This window comes from Dasypus novemcinctus, chromosome 26 (genome assembly GCF_030445035.2).
Source record: "Dasypus novemcinctus isolate mDasNov1 chromosome 26, mDasNov1.1.hap2, whole genome shotgun sequence".
Classification (NCBI taxonomy): domain Eukaryota; kingdom Metazoa; phylum Chordata; class Mammalia; order Cingulata; family Dasypodidae; genus Dasypus; species Dasypus novemcinctus.
This window is the reverse complement of record NC_080698.1, coordinates 41,350,530-41,369,589: the sequence shown is the minus strand read 5'-3', so window position 1 is coordinate 41,369,589 and position 19,060 is coordinate 41,350,530. Positions and strand designations below refer to the sequence as shown.

The following is a 19,060-nucleotide window of genomic DNA, read 5'->3' as shown; positions in this document are numbered from 1 at the left end:
CTCTACACATGGCTCTTCTGCCCCTTTTATTTGAACCTATAATTAGCACTATACTTGATAAATATGGCCCAGAAACTTAAATCTTTGGTCCATCCATGTGCCAATTGAGCCCTGAATCTCAGCAGAGTTGCAGCACCTACTCCCCAGTTCATTGGGCACACCGAAGACAACTAGCAAGGAGATGATGATGGAAAACACCCATCCCAAGGATCAGAGAGTATCTGCAACTGCAAGCAAGATAGCTTCATCCATCTGCCCCATGGGAGCTAAGCCCCTTCTCAATTAGAATCAGAGTGGACATCACTATCCCCAAATCCTCAAGACTGGGGAATGAACAATGGACTAAAGTGACTTATTATTATTCTACTATAGATTTATTATTATTCTAGTAATGGAAGAAATCTTACCATATATATAAAGGCAGTGGGCACCAGAGGTTCTCAGGATGGGAGAGGTAAGATTAGGTTTAATATGGGGGCATTTTTGGGACATTGGATTTGTCCTGCATGACACTGCAGTGACAGATACAGGCCATTGTATATTTTATTATAACCTACAAAAGTGTGCAGGACAGAGTGTAACCTATAATGTAAACTATAACCCATAGTTTGTAGCAATGCTTCAATATGTGTTCATCAATTTTAACAAATGTACCACATGAATGTGTGGGAGGAGGAGGATGGAAGGTATATGGGAATCCTATATTTTTTATGTAACACTTATGTAATCTAAAGCTTCTTTAAAAATTTTTTAAAAATTAAAAAAAAAAGCAAAAAGGAAAATCTATGTAAAGCTCTTAGGTGTAACAACTGGCACATACTACATGCTCATAAATTATGAAATAGTTATCATAATTTTAGTTTTTATGAAATACTAGTTGAGGGCAAAAAGGAATGCTGAGGAAATTTGATTTTATTTAGCTATCATTTGTTGGTTTTAATAAGGTCCTCCGAGGTCCGATAGCTACAGCTTGTAAATAATGTATATATTAGTGGTAAATGGTTCTAGTTTTCTGGCTGCTGCATTTCAATCATGTGTAAAGAATCATTATGGATCCAGTGTTTGTCTTACTCTCTCAAGACCGGGCCAGCCACTTGCTAAGGAATTACAAGTAGAGTTACATGTGTTCTTACATTGGTCTTGCTATGATGCACTTCAGCTTTGAGTATTAAAGGAACTTCAGTGACTAGTGTTTTCTTAACCCTTCATAGGATTATTTCAAGGATTCAAAACAAGAGAGCATTAACGTGCTTAAGCCTAGGGCTTGACTCATAGTGAGCGCTCAATTCGGGTTGGCTCCTGTTAGTATCCTTTCTCACTTTTTAAAACATAGCCATACTTGTACCAGGCCAAGGCACGTAACAGCACAAACGGCCAGTGCTAAAGGTTATGTATTTACAACATGTTAGTAGAAAGAAAGAAAAGCCCTACACATCTTTTTTTTTGTTTTACAAAGTATGACTATGGGTCTGACAAGGACTATGGGTCTGACAAGATGGAATTTTAAAAATCATCAAATCCAGATTCTGAGACGTCTGGGACAGATGGAAGTGAATGTGTTGCTAACCTTTGTGGGGAGGAAATGCACGTGCCATCTTCCCCCTCCTCCCCACCTGGTTACTTGACTAATTACTATGATTCACAACCCTTTTCAATATTACAAAACTACCCGATTCTGACTTTTATCAGACCATTCCTCAAAATGAGACCATACTTCAGAGAATAATATTTTTCAAATCTTGCTAACTTCACAAATTTATTACACTCTTGTTTCTGTTTAGAGTAATCCTAAACCAAGGGCAACAGTCACAATAAGTACTCAGTTAAGAAAAACTTCTGCCACAGGTTATTCCTCAATCTTACTTCAAAGTAGAAAAACCAAATAATAAATCTACCTTTCATAATTGTGAAGGGCAATTTCAACTAATTTTTGGTTTGACTGAATTTAGGAAAACATGGCAAGAAAAATACATATTACGGTTGTACGAGAGACTCCCAAACCCATCCACTAACATTTAAAAACACCTTTTGTAGGACTATACCTTGAATATTGTCATGAATAATGTGCTCATTTTAGTTTAGATTATGTGATTTGAGATAATTAATTTCAGTAGTCAGATTTATCTTTGACACATACATATCCCTTGAGAACAACAACAACAACAAAAAACAAGCAAACCCATCATATCAACCCAGAATATCAGATATCATTAAAACATAGGAGACATTTTCTTCTCCCAAGCTGGCATTTGGCTCCTTTAGGAGCAGAGTTTCATTTTCTAATGAAACTCCATTAACCCAAAGGAGGTGTTTCAAATGTTTCTATTCTGAATTTTCTTCAGCACATTTCACCAGCCTAATTCTTGAATAGCACATTATCCATAGAACATAAGAGTCCTTAAATCATTTTAAATGTTAAAAACATGGGATATGTCTCAGCAACTGTTCCCCAACAGTGTTTAAAGACAAATCCATTTTCTTTCTGGTCAACTTTATCACATACATAGAAATCAATTATCTTAACTTCTGTAAAAAATAGAAAATGGTTGGCATAGATAAAAGAAAAAAACAACAAAATTGCTTTGTTCTATGGCTCACTGGACTAAATCTGTCACCTGTGAGAAGGAAGTGTCCTACTAATTACCAGAAAGATGCTCCACATACACAAGTCTGACAGTTTAAAGAAACAATTCCATAAATAACAAACTATGGCTTAAAAGGCCCAGAATTGGCCAGGGTCGTACTTTAATGAGGCCCACAAACGATTATACAATTACATTTGATGCTTCCTTTTTACCAGCAAGTTATGTTTGGGACATTCTCTTCTGAATATAAAATTCCAAAGGAAATGGAGTACATGAGTACCACCATCACTGTACTTGGCATTGACACGGTTTTCCCTGTGGAATCATGTTAGAAGAGAGGTTAGTTGAAGACTACCACAATTTTTGGTAGAACTTGGGGCTAACATCCATATGCATTAAGTTTTTATGGAGTTGGGTGAAAGAAATAAGCACTTATAATAACATGATGGTTAGGTAAATTCTAGTTAGTCTAAAAAGTAGGTAGCTCTCATGCTTTAAAAAGAATCCCATCCTGGGAGTCAAGCAAACTGTATTGAAATCCTGATTTCTCCACTTACTAGACATGATACGTTGTGAAAACAACTTAAATCCTGTCTGTTTCACTAGATTAAGGCTAATTATACAATTTCTATGAAGAAAATTATAACTAAATAAAATAGCCTATATTAAAGTATTCAACCTAGAACCTGGAAAAGAGTTCAGCAGATAATATACCCTCAGACAATTTTCACCCTGCAGGGCTTATGGGAGACACTGAATGAGCAAATCTCTTTAAGGTCCTTGGGGCATGGCAGTTGCTTGGTAAAGAGTCATTATTATTATTATTATTTATCATTTTTACCACTTCTATTTTCCATTGGTATTATTGGAATAGTGTTAGAAATCCATAGACCAATATTGCATACGAGGACTAAATTATTAGAAATCCACAGACCAATATTGCATACGAGGGCTAAATTATAAACTTAATGCTGACAAGCAAATTACAAAACACGAACCACCCACATGGAAAATAAGATCACCTCATGGGCACTGACATAGAAATGAGGGACTAAAATTTTCTGATTCCAAAAAAGAGGAAGAAAATTACCTTCTTTGGATGATAGGTGCTTTTATGCTTACTCTCTTTGGTGGCCAAATTCACAGTAGGTAGATCAGAAAAAAGCATCCTTTTAGTTCTCTTGGTCCCCAAATAGATCAGGCCTAATGCAGCATCCAACTTTACTTATCTTATTTGGGGAATGGCTTGAATAATGGGAAAATGGAATCCTTTGTTCAAACAAAGTTTCCTTCTGGCTCTACAGGCTTAAAAACGTATTGCCTCAGAACAAATTCTCCTGATCCCCAAACACAGGGAAGGCAAAAAGTAAGACAAGATTCCACTGCAGGATGCCCCTCTGGGCCCAGAAGGCCAGGCTGACTTCTTTTTTTAAAAATACATTTATTTATTTATTACAGAAGTTGGGTACTTACAAAACAATCATGCACAATGTGCAGAATTCCAATATATCACCCCTCCACCAACACATTACATTGTTGTAGAACATTTGTTACAGATTATGAGAGAACATACTCAGACTATAACCACTAATGGTCTATAGGATACATTAGGTATATTTTTTAGATACCCTCCTATTATAAGCACAGTACCTTCTTTGACATTGATGCAAGAATATTACAATAATGCTATTAACTGTAGTCCATGAGTTACATTACTTATTTTTCCCACACATCTCCATATTCTTACCACCTAGTAATAATGATGTACATTTGTTTTAGTTCATAGAATATTCTTATATTTGTACTATAATCACAATCCTCTAGGGTTTAGTCCCTAGATTATTCTGTTTCTTTCAATTGACATTTATATCCCTTAACTGCCCCTTCCAGCCACATTACCCTTTATAAACCAGCTATGTTAGTTATACTCACTAAATGTGTTACCATCAACTCTATCCATTTCCACACTTTCACAGTCAAGCCAATTAAAAATTCTGCATACATTAAGCATCAATACTCCTTTTCATCCCTCATCCTATCTCCTACTATCCTATACTCTAGGTAGTAACTCCAGGTGTTTATTCTTCATATTTAGATCACATTTGTGAGACCATACAATATTTGTCTTTTTGTGTCTGGCTTACTTTACCCAGGATGATGTCTTCAAGATTCATCCATTTTATCATATGTGTCCCAATTTCATTTCTTCTTACAGTAGCATAGTATTCCATTGTATGCATATACCACATATTGTTTATCTATTCATCGGTTGATAGACACTTGGATTGTTTCCATTCTTTGGCAATTGTTTATAATGCTGCTACAAACATCAGTGTGCAAATATCTGTCCTCGTCGCTGTCTTCAGTTCTTCTGGATATATTCCTAATAGATGGATTGCTGGAGAAATGGCAGTTCTATATTTAGCTTCCTGAAGAACTGCCCAACTGTCTTCTACAGAGGCTGCACCATTTTACATTGCCACCAGCAGTGAAGGAGTGTTCCTATTTCTCCACATACACTCCAGCACTTTTAGTTTTCTGTTTTTTTACTAATGGCCATTCAGTGAGGTGTGAGATGATGTTTCATTGTTGTTTTGATTTGCATTTCCCTAATAGCTAGTGATATTGAACATTTTTTTCATGTGACTTATTTTCCATTTGAATTTCCTCCTTGGAGAAATGTCTTAAGTATTTTGCTCATTTTTAACTGGATTGCTTGCTCATTTATTGTTGAGTAGTGTGACCTTTTTATATAGCATTGAAATCAAACCCTTATCAGACATGTGGTTTCTAATTCTTCTTCCTTTGAGTGGCCCACTTTTTTATTTCTTGACGAAGTCCTTTGTATCACAAAAGTGTTTAAGTTTGAGGAGGTCCCATTTATTCATCTTCTCTTTCCTTGCTTGTGCTTTTGGTGTAAGGTTTAAGAATCCACCACCTACCACCAGGTTTTGCAGATGTTTCCCTACATTTTCTTCCAGGACTTTTATGCTTCTGGCTTCTACATTTAGGTCTTTGATCTATTTGGAGTCAATTTTTTGTATGAGGTATGAGATAGGGGTCCTCTTTCTTTCCTTAGGATATGGATATCCAGTTTTCCCAGCACCATTTGTTGAACAGACTGTTTGCCTGAGCAGGGTGTGCTTGACAGCCTTGTCAAAAATCACATTATCATAGATGTAAGGATCTGTTTCTGAACCAGCGATTGGGTTCCATTGGTCTATATGCCAGTACTATATTGCTTTTACCACTGTAGCTACGTAATATGATTTAAAGCCTGGGAGTGAGAGTACTCCAACTTCATTCTTCCTTTTTAAAATATTTGAAATTTTTATAGGGATTGCATTGAATCTGTATACCAATTTGGGTAGAATTGACATCATAACGATATTTTGTCTTCCACAATATTTAGTGTTCCATGACAAAATGTTCTGCCATTTATTTAGGTCTTCTTTGATTTCTTTCAGCAATGCATTCTAGTTTTTTTCTGGACACAAGTGTTTTATGTACTTGGTTAAGTTTATTCCTAAATATTTGATTCTCTTAGGCACTATTGCACATGGAATTATTTTCCCAACTTCCTCCTCAGATTGCTCATTACTAACGTATAGAAAAACTACTGATTTTTGCATGTTAATCTTGTATACCACCACTCTGCTGAATTCATTTGTTAGCTCTAGTAGCTTTATTGTAGTTTTTCAGGACTCTCTAGGTATAGTATCATATCATCTGCAAATAGAGAACATTTTAATTCTTCCTTTCCAATTTGGGTACCTTTTATTTCTTTTTCCAGTGAGAATGCCCTAGCTAGCAACTCTAGCACTGTATTGAACAATAGCTGTGACAGTGGACATTCTTATCTTGCTCCCAATCTCAACAAGAAAGGTTTCAGCCTTTCACCATTGAGTACGATGTTAGCTGTGGGTTTTTTTATATATGCCCTTTATCATGTTGAGGAAGTTTCCTTCATTTACTATCATTTGGAGTATTTTTATAAAGAAAGGATGCTGTATTTTGTCAAATGTCTTTTCTGTGTCAATCAAGATGATCACGTGATTTTTCTTCTTTGACTTATTAATGTGTTGTATTACACTGATTGATTTTCTTGTGTTGAACCATCTTTGCATGCCTGGGATAAAACCCACTTGATCATGATGAATAATTCTTTTAATGTATTGTTGGATTCGATTAGCAAGTATTTTGTTGAGGATTTTTGCATCTGTATTCATTAGGGATATGGATCTGTAATTTTCTTTTTTCATAATAGTTTCATCTAGCTTAGGTATAAGGGTAATGTTGGCTTCATAGAATAAGTTTGGTAGCATTCCTTCTTGTTTAATTTTTTGGAATAGTTTGAGTAAAATTGGTATTAAATCTTCTATAAATGCTTGGTAGAATTCACCTGTGAAGCCATCTAGTTCTGGGCTTTTCATTTTGAGGAGCTGTTTGATGACTGTTTCAATATCTGATTGGTTTTTGTTGAGGTCTTCTATTTCTTCTAGGGTCTGTGTAGGAGGTTGTCTCTATGTTCCTAGAAATTACTTCATTTCATCTACATTGTCTAGTTTGTTGGCATATAGTTGTTCATAGTATTCTCTTTTGATCTCTTTTATTTCTGTGGAGTCAGTAGTAATGTCCCCATTTTCATTTCTGACTGCGTTGCCTCTTCTCTCTTTTTTTTCTTTGTCAGTCTAGTTAAGGGTTTGTCAATTTTGTTGATCTTCTCAAACTTTTGGTTTTGTTAATTCCTAATTTTTTGTTCTCAATTTCATTTACTTCTGCTCTGATCTTTTTTATTTCATTCATCCTGCTTGCTTTGGGAAAAGTTTGCTTTTATTCATCTAGTTTCTTCAGCTGTGTAATTAGGTCATTGATTTTAGCTCTTCTTTTTTAATATAAGAATTGAGGGCTATACATTTCCCTCTCAGCACTGCCTTTGCTTCCTTCCATAAGTTCTGATATATTGTGTTCTCATTTTTATTTATCTTGAGATATTTACATATTTGTTTCACAATTTCTTCCTTGACCCATGGATTGTTTAAGAGTGTGTTGTTTAATCTCCATATATTTGTGAACTTTCCCTTTTTCTGCCTGTTGTTGATTTCCAACTATTCCATTATGATCAGAATAAGTGCTTTGTATAATTTTGATCTTGTTAAATTAATTGTAGTCTGCTTTGTGATCCAACATATGGTCAATACTGGAGAAAGATTCATGACCCCTTGAGAAGAATGTATATCTTACTCTTTGGGGATACATTGCTCTGCATATGTCTATTAGGTTTATTCCACTTAATCATATATCCAAGCTTTCTATTTTTTTATTGACCCTCCGTCCAGATATTTTATCCAATGAGAGTAGTGTATTGAAGTCTCCAACTATTATTGTAGAGACGTCTATTTCTCTCTTCAAATTTGTCAGAGTTTGCCTTATGTAATTTGGGGCCTCCTGGTTAGGTGCATATATATTTATGATTGTTATTTCTTTCTAGTGAATTGCCCCATTTATTAATATATAATGTTTTCCTTGTCTCTAATAACAGCTTTGCTTTATTATTTTTTTAACAGCTTTGCTTTTATAGCCTACTTCATTCAATATAAGTATAGCTACTCCAGCTTTTTTTTTGGTTATTGCATGCATGGAATAACTTTTTCCAGGCTTTCACTTTCAATCTATCTGTATCCTTGGGTTTAATGTGAGTGTCTTGTAGACAGCATACAGATGGCTCGTATTTTCTTATCCATTCCACCAGTCTGTGTTTCTTGATTGGTGAGTTTAATCCATTAACATTCAATGTTATTACTGTAAAGGCAGTTCTCAACTCACCCATTTTGACATTTTAGTTTTAACTATCATATCTTATTTTCACCACTCCTTTTACACTTTTAGTTACTTTTACTGATATAATCTTCATTTATAGACTCTTTTCCAAGTCTCTCTCTCCTGTCTCTTGAGGCTGTTGCACTCCTTTTAGTGTTTCCTGGTCTCTTCGTTAAAAACTTTCTCAGTTTCTGTTTCTCTGTGATTATTCTAAACTTGTCCTCATTTTTGAAGGACAATCTCATTGGATATAAGTTTCTTGACTCGCAGATTTTCTCTTTTAGTATCTTAAGTATATCATAACACTGCCTTCTTGCCTCCCTGGTTTCTGATGAAAAATCTGCACTTAATATTATTGGGCATCCCTAGTATTTCGTGCGTCATTTTTCTTTTGCTGCTCTCAGGATTCTCCCCTTATCTTTGGCATTTGACATTCTGATTAGTATGTGTCTCAGAGTAGATCTACAGGCTGAATTCTGCAGCAGGTACTTACAACTGACTGTTATATGCTCAAGGGCTTTTAGCTTTTTGAAACAGAAGAGAATATGAGTGTGCCTTCTGGGGTAAGCTCGACCCAGGTTCCAATTCAAATTTCACCTACTGGCTCTGTGACCTTGGACAAGTAAGTGAAGTTCCCCAAGCCTCAGTTTTCTATTTTAGAAACTGGAGGCAATGAAACCTACTTTGCAAGGATAGTAAGAAAATTACAATGTTAAATGTAAAGCCTTTGGCAGAGGGCCTAGCACATAGCAAATGCCCCCAAAATGTTAGCTATTATTATTTGCAGCTTTGATGTTTCATATTGAATTCATCTTTGATGGGCATTGAGGATGAGGGAAGAAATGAGTAGTTGAAATCTGTAGAAGGTGACTTTTGCAACTGTAAGTTCTAAAAAGAGCCAGACAGAAGTTCTTTCAACAATGTAGAAGTCCTGGTAGAGCCAAAGGGAGAAATTACAGCAAATTTTTTATGGAGAATATATTTTCTCTCCCTTGGGAAAGAATGAGGGCCTTGCAATGCACTCTGAATGCTGAGTCTGCATGGCCCATTATTAAAGACATTCGTTTCTTGGACTTTTGTCTGGACTCTGTCCTTTTCTGACTCTCACATTTCATTCCCAAAAATTATGTTCCTTGTCCACACATTATCCAACATCAAACACCCAGCAGTGTGTTTTACTGATCACAGATGGTGGGTCTGTATGGCAGGAGAGCTGAAATAGTCTCCATTATGTATTAAGGAAAAAATAAGTGTATCCCCTTGCAAGAACATAATGGAACTTGCTGAGGCTCTTTTACATAAAGAACTATTCCTAAGAGCCCACATTATTCATCAGCAAACAGTTCAGTGCGTATGCGTGATCCAAGCAACACAATGGGGATGCTAGGGAAGGGATTCTTAATTTTGGCTTCACCAGTAACTTTCTGGGTGACCTTGAGTAAGTCAGGTAATGGTAGTCCTGTTTTGTTTATCTTACATAATTGTGTTTAGAGGAAAAGAATTCACAGTCTCCCTGGCCAAAAGGATCCTCAGGCAGTCATCTTATCAGCCCATTCCCCTGGTGTCGTGAAGATCTAGACTTCCAAGACTAGTAGCCTTCCCTCCCTCCCTCTCTTTCTTCCTTCTTCCCTTCCATCTCTCCCTTCTAGCCTTCCCTCCCTTTCCTTCCCCCCTCCTTTCCTTCCTTCCCTCCCTCTCTTCCTTCCTTCTCCATTTTCCTCTTCTGTTATTAGCCTGTTATGGAGGCATTGAGTTTGATGATGCCAAGGATCTCAAACTCAAATGTCTTCAGAGGCCAGCAAGTGAAGGCAATTGAGACCAACACAACGGGAAGTAGTAACCACTTATTTAAAAAAATGGTAGCATGCTTGCACTCTAAAAGGCATGCAAAAATGTTTTTAAACTGTGAAAGTCAGCTAAAACACCTTTACTTTCTGAGGTCTTTTATGGCTTGCGGCCAGTTTGTAACTTCTAGGTTATAGAAGTATAACAATAATATTACCTGTAATGCTGAGCCAATGGGAATATTTGATAACTAACTGATTTGATATAAATTTAAAAATATCCTGTATGTGCAAATTTAGGATTTTAAATCCAGTGTATTAGGGTGTCAATCTTTTCTTTGCAGAAAACATCTTTAGAGTTTTTAAAAAGAGCGTTACATTTGCAACTCACTTTATAGTCCTTTCTTTCAGAAGACCACCTGGTGAAGACACAGAGAACCTAAGAGATCCCTTAGGTGGTTCAAGATGAACCAGTTAATTGGCAGAGGAACAAACCGAAACCCAAGTGCCTTGATCCCTAGTTCACTACTTCCTACCCAGACCTGGAGGCCACTTTTAAATTTCTGTGTTGGCTTTTCTTGTTCTCAGAGAAAATGCTGATTGTCTTTTCTCTAATTTTATTTTCTGTTTTCTTTTCCTCCTCCTTTTTGTTATTATTATTATTAATTAATGAAGACTCAAAAAGTCTCTGGTGTCCTTGGGTGGTATAAATGCATTGCTGTGCAAAGAAGAGGATATGCACAGAGATCTTCTGATTCGCCCTCGCTTTCCTTCCTCTTTTGTGCCAGGGAAATTCCATCAGGCTGAAGGTGGAGTCGTGGCCAGCATCTCTGGGAAAAGCCCCAAGGTGCAGCTGCTTTCCAAGCTGAGCATGAAAGCTGGTGTCACAATTCATTCAGCTCCTGAAAGGAGCTGCACGTGGGCACGGGGGATGGCCCTTTTCAGAGGGGTGGCCAGGCACGCTAAACAGGGCAGGGCTAGACTGCACCGGCTCTAGACATACAAAAGAAAATTTTAAAAGCAAAAGGAAAATTAAAAACCAAAACCCCAGAGTCAGCTGGCATGAAGTCACATCCAGGTAGGCGGCTCGGTGTGGCCAGGAAGCATGCTTGAGGGAAACTCCTGGGGAGCAAAATCTACCGCAGATTGGACTTGGCCTCAGAGCAGGTTTGCCTCTGTTTTAGTTTGCTAAGGGCTGCCAAGACAATATACCAGAAATGGGTTGGCATTTATAGTAGGGATTTATTAACTTATAAGCTTACAGTTCTGAGGCTGTGGGAAGTGTCCAAACCAAGGGATCAGGTGATGCTTTCCTTCCCCAGGGCTGGCTGGGGGGGTCCTGGAGTCCTCTCTCATGGCCCGCGGCAGCACCCGTTCCCTCCCCTTGCCTCCAGGCTGCACTGCTTTCAGCTTCTGGCTGCTCTCGCTGTGGCTTCTCTCTCAGCCTCTGTGGGTTCCTCTGTGCCTCTGCGCACCACTGATTCCAGTCACCCGCCTTTGGGACCCTCTCTCTCAGCCCCTGACGGTTTCTGTCTGTGTCTGTGGCCTTTCCCTTTATATTTATCCTGTTTATAAAGGACTCCAGCAAGAGGATTAAAGCCTCTCCCTTACTAAAGATAAGCTCATTAAATGGCCCTGAATGGACCTAGTCTACTCAAAGGGTCCTACCTACAGTGGGTTCACACCCAGCAATGGGCCAATTTAAGAATACAATTTTCTGGGGTCCACAAAAGACTCAAGCTACCACAGCCTCCCTGTGAAATACCCAGAGGCACAAACTGTTAAAGCTGGAAAAGGCCTTAGAGACCATCCAGCACGTTTAGAACCACCTCCCGTTTATGGAGGAGGAGACTCAGCCCTCAGAGAGGTGAGGCCACAGAGTTAAAGACCAAGCCTGAACTCCAACCCTCGTCTCCAAATACTGCATCCATTACTCTCTGCAGAACTCCACACTGCTTCGCCTAGTCTAGGGCTAGGTTATTTATTTCCCAAACTTTATATCAAATTCAAAAAATAAAATAACAGACAAAAGGCAGTTAGTAGCCTTTTAGTAGCACAGGAAAATACCATTCTATTTAGGGACAGTGCAGTCATTTGTTTTCTTTAATAACCTCAATCTTGACCTTTGTTTAGTTAGATCAGCTCAATCCATCCTGCTGATGACCAACTTATTCCAAGGAATTAATCAGGTCAACTATATCATGTCTACTGATTTTTTTTTTTCAATCATCCCAGTAACTTGATTCTGTTCTACCTACATACAGCTACATCACAAATTTAATTTATAAAATGCATAAATTAAACTTCTCTTAATTTGGTGATGGATCGTGTGTTGCAAAAAACAAGGGCACAGAATTCAAATGAGGGAAGTGGATTTGGCTCAACTGATAGAGCATCTGCCTACCATATGGGAGGTCCAGGATTCAAACTCAGGGACTCCTGACCCGTGTGGTGAGCTGGCCCACATACAGTGCTGATGTACGAAGGAGTGCCATGCCACACAGGGGTGTCCCCCGCATAGGAGAGCCCCATGTGCAAGGAATGCACTTGGTAAGGAGAGTTGCCCCATGTGAAAAAGTGCAGCCTGCCCAGGAGTGGCACCACACACATGGAGAGCTGATGCAGCAAGATGATGCAACATAAAGAGACACAGATTCCTGGTGCTGCTAACAAGAATGCAAGCAGACACAGAAGGACATACACAGCGAATGGACACAGAGAGCTGACAACGAGGGAGGGAAGAGGAGAGAAATAAATAAAAAATAAATCCTTTAAAAAAAAGAAATGAAAATTAAAGAAGTGCAAGATGGATCGGGAAAATGAGTAGAGGACTGAAAGAGAGCACTCAAGAAAGGAGAAGCCTCATGAATAATGAAATAATTATATTAACACAGCTAACTTTGATAATAGACTTACTTTACTAAAAGGCATATGTATACTAATTGAATGCTTGGCATGTATATGGTAGAGAGCAGGATCATCTCTGTTTTGCAGAGAGAGGTCAAGTCAATTTTTCCAGGTCTCAGTAGATTTAGAAGGTTGTGGACATGGGGCCCATGCCCTGATATTAGTTAGCTCCGAATTTTATTTAGTTCTCAGGCGGTTCTAGAGGCAGAGTGTACACAGACTAGAGTGATAGACAAAGGACCAGGAGACTTACAATTTAAAGCAGGCTGGCCACCTTCCCTGTCTATAAGTGATGAGGTTGGCTTTTTTGTTAAAGGTAGATGCTGTCAAAGGGCCCCTCTACCTCCAGGATATCTGATGCTTCTTATGTGGCTTCCTACCCTTAAAAACACCCAGGTAAGCAGCACTCCTTAGAATGGGGACTGTAGCAGTTTAATATTATTAATGAATTCCAAAAAGAAATACTGGATTATGTTTGTAAACTAATCTTTTCGTCTGGGCATATTAGATTATATTTTGCCAGTAGGGCATTGAGTCCCCACCCCTTGGTGCATAGGGACTCACAGATAAAAGACATGGCAAAGGACAGAGCTGAGGGTTTTGGATATTGGAGTTTGATGCTGAAGTCTTAAGCTAGAGCCCTGGGAAGTAAGCTCACAGAGGAAAGAGAAGTGAGCACCCAGGAAGAGAGGAACCCTAAGCCCAGGAAAAAGAAGACCCCAGAAAGGAGGAACCCAGGAAGCCTGAACCCTTGCAGATGTCGGCAGCCATCTTGCTCTAACATGTGAAAATAGACTTTGGTGAGGGAAGTAATCTATGCTTTATGGCCTGGTATCTGTAAGGTCCTACCCGAAATAAACACCCTTTATAAAAACCAATCAATTTCTGGTATTTTGCATCAGCACCCCTTTGGCTTACTAATACAGGGAGTAAACACTTGAACCCGGCTTTTAAAGAGAAACAGTATGTGTGTGTGTGTATGTTTGTGCACACACGTCTGCATGTGTATGTTTAAAATGGCACAGTCTTGAGAGGTAGGCAGAGAAGGGTTCACATGCTGACACTACCTGTGTCACTTGGGATAAATTATTCCATCTCTGGACTTGGTTTCCTCATCTGTTAAAAGGGGCGAGTTCTATCTACCTCATATGGGCATTGTGAGGATTAAAGGAGAGAAAAGATCTTGAACAGTGACTGGTACATAGTAGAACTTCAACAAACATAAATTTCCTTTAGAGTTCCCAACTTTAAAAATTAAACCCAGGTACTGAAAACCTACTTTAATATCGACTCTTCCAATACAGAAATGAATGCAGGTTTCCTGAAAATTATCTTTCTTTTTTCTTTTAAACCCATTACTTATTTACTGTTTAATTTTCTCCCTCACAACATCTCTGGGAGGTCAATGCTCTGGTTGTCCCCATTTAACCCTGTGGAAACTGGTGCCTAGAGATATTAATTCACTTGTCCCAAGACACACAACCAGAGGGTAATAGAGGCAGGAGTCAAACTGAGACAGTCTGGCTCCAAAGCTTATGCTTTAAACACACCACCTCCCACATGTCACCTCCACATGAATGGGACCGTTAACGAAGTATCAAAAGTAGAGTTCAGCTGCCTGGGAGCACTAATACCTCTTGAAGGTGACACAGATGATTTGAGCTCAACAAATTGCAGTGAAGACCTAGGGATGGTTCATCTCTTTGCCAAATGCTTTGGTAATCACAGAGCGCTCCTCTATCCCTCAGGTAAAGATAAAGTTCTAGAAAGCTAGAAAGATTTTAAAGCAAAGGCACAGGATTATTTCTACAGTTTCGTTTGCACTGACCCTTAACAGAGAATTTGGCATGTTCCAGGATTTTTAAAATATTTTAATATGATATACGAGTACACAGGCAGGTCCTCCTCCCCCAGACCAAACAACGGACAGGACTCTGAGAAGTCTCAGCCTACCAACTCCCTTGTAATCAATCACATGGCTACTTTCAATGTTCAGTTACTCCTCCTTCTCAGCTCTTTTCCAGAATGTATTTGAAAATGTTGATTTTGAAAGTAAGCAAAAAGTCACCCATTTATTTTATTGAGGTAATGCCAATTAAATTAGGCATTCTAGTTACTGAGGATTTCAATTCTGCAATTTAATGGTAAGCTTCTTTAAAGGATTCTCCTTGCAAGTACTACGTCAAAAAGTACACACGTATCCCCTCTATGCCAAGAGATACTGAATGCTACTCAAAGCATTTACTAATTGTCTTGGAAAGAAGTGTTCCAGTTAAACCCTTCACGAAACAAAGAAACGAAATAGAAAATAAGAGATGGACATTTACAAAACATTAATGTCAATCATAGTTATTCTGGGTGCAAAGAGGTAAACAATAAGCTCAGAGAATTAAAACAAACTGTTAGCCCAAGAAAGGCAGGAAGTACGCTTTCCAAATAAAGACATATTTTCTAGCTTTGTAGATACTTCCCACTTTTTACATCCTAATGTTCATCACACGACAGTTCTGGGTGAGTAGTCATAATAGTAACAAGGGTAAAAGTATTTAGCATGTATTAAGCTCTTACTATGCAACATGCACTGTGGTAGGTGTGTTCCATAAATTATTTCATTTAATGCTCACAGCCGTGTAAGGTGGGACCATGATTTTAACTACTTATACAGATGTAGAAATGGAGGCTCAGAAGAATGAACTAACTGGCCAAGGTCTCAGGGCCCGCAGAGTGGAGGAGGTTCTAGTGAATCCAGGCATCTGACCTATATCCTAGCATGTATGGGCAGGGGGCGTCCTTGACAATAGTGCAGTTGGCCAGTACTTGGAGTGTGAGCCTCACAGGCAGGGTCCCTGATCACAAGGAGTCTTCTCCGGGACAGGCACTGGTAGGCACCCAATAAATAAATGAAATAACTGACAGAGTCCATTAAAATGTTCTTTCTGGGTAGGCAACTAGGACAATTTTAAGCTTGCATTTTAAATATTCACAGTATTCACAGCTGGGTCTCCTCTACTTTGGGGCTGATCCAAACCTTATGCTTTTAAAAGACTCACTCTTCAAGAACAAAAGCTCGCAAGTTAACACAAATCTGCCCACCTCCCATCCTAACGATGGTGATTTAGGGAAAACCTGCTCTCCCATCGATCCCTTTCTCCATCTAGATGCTGGAGGAACCTGGATTCATTGTCTAGATGTGAAAGAGATAATGTAAACTGCAGCCTCATTCAGTACTTAAATTACACAAATACTCATGAGGCTGAAGTCCAGACCCTGCTCTTAAAAAGCTTATAATCTCACAGGGAGAGAATAAGACAAGAACACAAGTGACCCTGTAAAAGAAGATATTTGTTAAGTACAATAGCCACACATATACGGATCCTTGGGAAGGAGAGATGAGGGTTGCCCACCCGTGGTTGCTCAGACAGTGCTGTCCAATAGACCTTTCTGCAGTTGATGGAAATGTTTTGTACCTGCACTGTCCAGTACAATAGCCACAAGTCACATGTATCAGTTGAGCCAATTAATTTAAATTGAATTTAAATACTCAGATGTGACTAGTGCTTATCATTATTGGGCAGTGTATCTCTAGATCCCCAAATGTGGCTGTTCAGTAACCTGGGGAGCATTGTAAGAATGCAGGTTCCCATGCCTCTTGGAGATTTTGATGAAGTAGGATGAGGATGGGGTCTGGGAATAAAGTATTTTTTAAAATTTCCACTCAGGACTCTAATGCAGACCAAGTTTAAATACTCCAGTTTTGGGCCATCCTGGCTTGGCACTGCCCTGCCACCATTCACAGGTCCAGTTCTGTGGTGAAACTTTCCTTTGCTGTAAGCCACTCTCTCTTTCTTTCTTCCACCCACTCACCTTTATGTTTTTAGAGATGACCCCAAATCCAAGCTCACATATGATAACTGAGACCCAAAGTCATTTTTCATTCATCTTGGAAGGACCTGGCTTGCATAACACAGTGCCTGGCTTGCAAGTGTCAAATGAATGTCGGCTGAAACGGAGGTATGTCACAAGGCACATTTTCAACAGCCTCTCCCCTTCTGTCTATTGGGCCCGCTGCACCGGAGAGAACAAAGACTATCTGAAATGGGTATATGGACAATGGGAGTGTAAAAAAGCAAGGACAGGAAAGCCAGTCCTACATGTCCACAATTTGAATCCAGAAAGAAATTCATAAAGAAGGAATTCTTTAGTCCAGGATCTCAGGATAAGGCAAACAAAGGTTTTCATCAGAATATAGCTGCTGTTTTCAAGTCAAGTATCCAGTGCAACATTGCTGTCATTTCTGTATTTGAAATCACCAGCAAAGATTAATGCTTTGTACGGGAAATAACCCAAAATAAAATGTCATGACTCTTCCCATATTTCCTAAAGGAAAGACTGATTATCTGAAACATTTTAGAAATTGGTTGATTATTGCAAAAGATGTGGGAGAAAAGTTGTTCTAAATACTAGCAGGGCAATATTATTATGGGAAAGGTAGAAATGGTTTTGGAGAACTCAGGAAATTATCTTCTGGTCTACCAAAATAAGAAAAGGGGGTGAGATCAACTTAACACACAGGGGAAGGCAGTTCTGGCAGCTACATGCACTTCAGAACACTAGAGAAAGCACAGGCTCTGGGGCAGGCAGGGTGAAAGTAAAATCCAGTTCCTGGTGCACATCACTTGATTCTTCTAGTCTCAGTGTTTTCATTAAGAGTGGTGTCACCATCCTCTCCTCATGGGATTGTTAAGAGGATTAAATGAGATAATAGATGTAAAATGCTTACAACTCTTATGAGTCCCCTGTTCTGGAACCAAGAAGGTGGCATATGCAAAATAACTGCTTTCTAAGTTATTTTATGTGAATGCTTATTTTATTGAATACTTAGGCTTCCTGCTCTCCCCACAACCCCTCTTCTCACTGCACACTTAGTACCGAGGAACCAGTTATGAAGGGAGGCTGTTTTCTCCCCCTGCCTGTGAACCTTAGGAAGATGGAGGTATTTTTAAATTCATTATTTTAAAAGCTGTGGTAAACTCGATGATCTTTGCAGCTTCTTCTACAAACTAATAGAACTAGGAGGTCTCACTAATATTTATTCATGAACTCAGTTCTCAGCCAAAATCATATTTCCTCCAGTGATTTGAAAGTCACACACCAGAAACAGTTTGAAGAAGCCTTGAATCTATGGTCATTAAAATCCCTTTTAAACCTGAGATTCTACGACAGGCAAAGGAAGTAGAACAGGAAAAAAATTCATTTTTCTGTTCCAATCACTTGTAGGATCAAAAAAGGTTTTTTCCCTCCCTTCCTTTGTAAGAAATGGGCTATTTGCATAGCTGGAATCATAAAGTAGCAATTTAAAATTATTGAATTGAGAAGCTGACAAGGCTAAATACAACAAAACATGAACCAACAACCAGACCATTTTTATTGCTCCTTTTTATTACCAGCAAGTGCAGTAATATAAAAACTACCATGAAATCAATTAATTTTAGTCTTTTACAAATTATTTTAACTCTCATCCCCTAATATGTCTATATGAAATAATTACTTTCTAATTAGAGGCATGATTAAATGTTAAATAAATGCTAAATCTTTAGTTTGGCAACTTTAATCTGCCTAGAAGGTCTAGTTTCATTACTTCTTTTTAAGTACTTCACAGTATATTGCTTAGTATTTGTACTTCAGGCATAGATTTTGCCATGCTGTGTTATTGAATGTTGTTACATAAATAAGCAGGTGGCTGCTACAATGGCTCTTGACTGAACCCTCAAAACTAGATAGACCAGTGAAAAAACAGACTCATCGTGGTTCAATATGTAGGCTGTTAATACCAAGTCATAGAGTTTGGACGCTAACCAAGCCAAGTGATTCCATTAGACAGTATCAGATTTTCTTTGGCTCCCAGACTGAATTAAAGTTTAGTTGGTACAGTGAAAATAACTCTTCTCATCAAGAAAATGGCAA

General features: G+C 38.5%; 1 protein-coding gene across 1 annotated transcript in view; it reads right to left on the bottom strand.

Moving 5' to 3' along the window:
• LRRN1 (leucine rich repeat neuronal 1) overlaps positions 1-19,060 on the bottom strand; it is a 41,966-nt gene that overhangs the window by 4,549 nt on the left and 18,357 nt on the right. The window lies entirely within an intron of this gene.